Below are 4,870 nucleotides of genomic sequence, written 5' to 3'. Positions count from 1 at the left end.
AGAAAGAAAGTACCTGCTATCCGGCGCTAGGTGGTGCTGTAGGCGAAGCGTGAGGCGTGCAGTGTCAGGCTCTCAGCCCTGTGGAGGGGAAGATGCCTTTTCATTCATTTCCATAATAGATAGTAGCTTTCTGTCTCCTTGAAGTGGTGCTGCGATTGTGGAGAAGGGCTCGGAAGAATCTGCAAATACCAGTGCGATAGCTGAGAAGTATTTAAATATGTGTTACTTACCAGGCAAGAAAACAAGCATTTCTGAGAACAAGTATCTTCAGGGTAGAAAGAGCCTCATCTGTAGTAATAAAGCCTTCTGAATCCATTAGAGGGAGAAAGCAGTAGATCACCCTCACAAGTTGCACGAATAATAACCCTTCTTGCTGTTTTTAACAAATGACTCTCGGGCCTGCTGTTTTCAACCACAGCTCAGGAGTCTGCAAAGAAATGGCCTCACATGGAGAGACCACAGTATAAACACAGCTCTGCTGCACTGGGCAACTGGGATAAAAGTTTCTCCGTCTGTAGTCTTTTTCCATTGCCAGGAACCTGCCATTCTTCCGGAAGCCCGGGGGACCTGCCTGTGCGGCTGTCGTGCACTGACACGGTAGTCTGCCATTTGACCTGGCCAGCTGGGGTGAAAATCCCTCAGTCCTTACTGCTTCTATAAATACATCCCATGCTATTCTTTCTAGAAAGCTCTAAGAGTTTTTCAGAAAGGAAAACAAAAGTCCCAGTTCTTAGGGTTTTAGTTCAGAAGTGACTTTTACAATGAGCCCTTCCCTGAAGTTCTCTGATAACACAATTTGGCATTCAGTGGTTATTGTAGTTTAGGCATGTGTTAAGCTCATCCAAATACGTGAAGCTACCTTGCAATGTGGTGTAGTCTTGTTGCCACCTCTGCTTTCCTAGAAGAACTGAGGTTTGGAGAAATTTTAGATGATTTCTGTTAGGACCCACAGTGAGGGGATGGTACCACTGGGATTAAGTGCCTGGTTGTCCTGCATCTTACTTTTTCTTTTATATATATCCAATTAATGACATTTTCCCCCTGCTCTAGCATAACTTGATACATCTACTGAGTGATTTTTTATGACTCCCCACCTCCAGTTCTTTTCTGTTCCCCTGCAATCATCCATTTAATGTATACTTTTGGTTTGTCCCTGCCTTGTTTAAGGACTGCCCTCTCAATCCTAAAAACCATTGAGACCAGTGATCCATGTTGGTCACTTCCCCCTGGAATCTCTGCAGTGTGGGTCTTGAGAGATAACTGAGCCTCCCCAACAGCCATCTTTCTTCTTCCTAATCTATAACTTCTCTTTCAATGCATCAAAGGAATCACATGGTTTGTCACTGGCAACAAATCCACAGGCAGTATTTTAGTATCAGAGTATGTTTTAGTAGAAGAAAATTCTCAAACTTGGCAATGAAAAACATCAGTTGGACAGATGAAAGCTTGGCAACACTGGGTGGCACTATTCCTCCATAGTGTTGATTCCTGGGCATGGCATGGGACCCTCTTACTAACGCTGAGCTAAGTCCTGGGATTTGCCTCCAGTACTCTGCCTGGTTTGTTCCTCTTGTGAGTACAGGCCTGTGTGCTTATACAGAGCTCACCCCTCGCTGACACAGTCCTGATGCAATAAGAATGTTTTATAATCCTTTCCAGGAGGACCTACTACTTGTGGTATAGGTCTCCCTCAACACATACCTTCCACGTGGTGAAAATACCTGACAATTTCATGATGATAATTTTCTCATGAAAGTAATCTCATTTACCACTTCATTATTGCTTTTTCCATTTCTCTTTCTTCCCTGTGAATTTTCTTTTTTCTTTTTTTTAAGCAGTCCTTCCATTGTGCTCTACTACATCTCTAGCTTTATGCTCTGGCCCTTGATAGTTGTACAGGGATGCATTCCCCTCTTTGTCCGTCTTTACAGTTTTTTTATTCTTCAGGTACGTTTGTGGACTTTTGGGCAACAATAATGTTAACGATACACAAACAGTGTGGAAAGAACATGCAGGTGCCACTTCCAGACTGCCTGGAAGACAGGTAATGCTGCACAGGGATATGGTGTGGAACTGGACCGTGCTCTAAGAGTACAGTGAGTTCTTTCTTTGCTTCTTCCCAAATGCCTATTGTACATTTTTAAAAACAGACGGCATAATAGAGGCCTAAAGACATTAACTCCTAATCTAAGATTGTAAAGTCAAGAAATAGTACAACTTCTACTTTTTAAAAAACTTTTTTGCATTTTAGGGAAGGATCTACAAGGGTGTTCAGGGTCTCATTACTTGACTGGACTCATAGTGATCTGCCTGTTTACAGCCTCCCAAGAGCTGGGATTACAGGCGTGCACCACTACACCCAGTCTCTGTACAACTTCTACTGATTGTGAGTTTAGAGAGTTTTTTCCACCATTCAGTCATCCATCGTTCAATTGTCAAATATTTGTTGAAAACCTACTCCATGTTTTCTATAGGTGTACTGTTTTACATACTAGATATACAATGGTGATGAAAATATTAAAATCCAGGGAGTTTATATTTTAATGACAGGAAGGGGAAGGGACAGGCAAGCAGTAAACAACAACAAAAACAGCACTCAGAGTATAGTATGGCAGTGGGTTGATTACACCAACTGTGTGTGCACATGCACATGAGTGAATGCATGTTTCCTTTATGTGTCATTATCTGTATGGGTGTGAACCAACAATGAAAACATTACATGGATCTTTCTCATCATGATCCATTTCTCTGAGATGTGTTCCCTTTCTCTTCTGTCCTCTCCACTCCAGAGGATTAGGGGGATGTGTGCAGGAATTAAGCTATAACTGAACATCTTTGCACAACCGTGTGCTGGGAGGTGGAGGTGCAGGTGTGGTCAGCACAGCCCTGCATTGGGTAGTATATTGCTTAAATTAAACTTCTCTTGGAGAAGAAGATAAACATCACTTATTTTTTTATTTTATTGAGAAATATGAGACAGTTTCAAAGCTGATTAATAGGATAGTTTCGATAACCAATATATTGTACATTGCTATCTTCTTAGTGGTTGTCCATAGTATGAGAAGTAGACAGGATATCCTGTCCAAGCACTATTAGTAATAATCTTTCTTCTCATTGAATTAAGCGAAAGTAGCTGTATATCTATTCTAACTATTCTACATATGCAGATACAAAGTGATCTCTTCTTTGTATCCCCTCCCCTTTTTTTAGTCCTGTCAGAGCTGGATATTCTATTGGCATCTAAATACTATAGTTGTTTGAATTCAGCTAAACAATCCAACACTGTCTAGCAGTCTATAATATTAGTGGCTTATCCTCAGAAGTTATTGACTTGAGCCTTTTACAGCTCATTGTATTAATATGGCTTTACTTTATATACCTTGTTTTTATACTTTTCTGCTGGATGGTTAAGACCAAGTTAAAGCAAGACCTATATAACAAGAAATGTAACTTTTGGATCTGATAAGGTCAGTCAAGTACCCTCAGGATTTATCCAGTAGCCCTGTACCTCACTTTGTAGATCCTTTGTCAGAGTCAGCCATGAGGATGAGTCACAGCCATTGCTTGACCAATTTGCTCTCTGTGAAAGCCTGAGAGAATGTTTTTTCTCTCCATGTGACTCTCCCCAGGCACACTCTACATCATTGATCACATTCCTCTGTGGCTCCCTAATCTTCTTGATAAGAAACTTTGGAGCACAACTGAGTTACATGATGTTACAGTACAGGTTCTTCTATATCCCGAGTCTTCACTGACCTTGAAAGGCTATGGCCAACATGTTGGCTGACCTTGCAGCCCTTCCTTTTCTCCAATTTTGATCTGCTAATTTAGGTTGTTAACCCTCCAGAAGAGAAGCTTATTATTAACCTGCAATATATGCAGTTCGGTTTACCCTATCTGTCTAAATATCAAACATCTTTAGCATATCATGAAAGGGGTATTTTCCATCAAATATTGATATGTTGAACTTTACATCCTTACAGGATATGAAGGAAAAATAATTTTTAAAAAGTAGAAATAAGCATTTACATATTTTTACAAAGAAATTTAGAAATCTAACCATATACAGAATTGTAACAGGACAGACCTGTGGCATTTTTTTTTCTTGTCTCTTGTTTTTCATTTATTACTCTTTTTTTTAAAAAAACCTTTACTTGCTTCTGAACAAAGCAGAAAAGGTTCTGAAAATAGAGGTTCTTTCTCTGTCAGTGTGGTTTCTCTCAGTAAGATCCCAGGGTGCCTTCCCAACAGCATTTCTTCCTGCCTGGCCGTATTGGGGGGACCCATGTGGGACAGTCAGTGCCAAGACAAGAAGAAAGGACAAAGCATGTGGTGAGAGAAACCCGGTGCTGGGGCTGAAAGTTGGTGAGTCCTCTGTGAACTTGGAAGGCAGTGAGGGGTCTTGGCCTACTTCTCAATTGGGTTCTGACCTGTTCTATAGATTCCTGTGGATGCTGCACGTCATTGTAGGTGATTAATCTGAGGAAGCCAAAAGGAAAGCAGATGAGGTGGACGAGAGATATTTAAGAGATGTGACTACCACAGTTTGATCTCTGATAAGATGAAGAGCTAGAGCTTAGTAAAAAGTTACTGTGTTCTGGACAGTGCCTAAGGCGTTTGTTCACACTAACTCATGCAATTCTTGGAAGCATCACCTAACCTGGCTGCTATTGTTGTCCCTAAGTAGAAATGTGGAAACAGTTGTGGAGAAGATTAATAGATTGCATAAGAATGCACAGTGGGAAAGTGGGTATGCTGGAAATCATCTCAGGGAGCTCAGTTTGAAGCTGCTTATTAACTTTATCAGCTCTTTTGTCTCCCAGTGTCAGAAGTGGAGTGAGGGATAGAAGAGAGTTGGAAAAGGGTCTCG

The sequence above is a fragment of the Octodon degus genome, unplaced genomic scaffold, assembly GCF_000260255.1.
Source record: "Octodon degus isolate 3935 unplaced genomic scaffold, OctDeg1.0 scaffold00154, whole genome shotgun sequence".
NCBI classification, from domain to species: Eukaryota; Metazoa; Chordata; class Mammalia; order Rodentia; family Octodontidae; genus Octodon; species Octodon degus.
The sequence above is the reverse complement of the archived record's forward strand: the minus strand, read 5'-3'. Positions refer to the sequence as shown.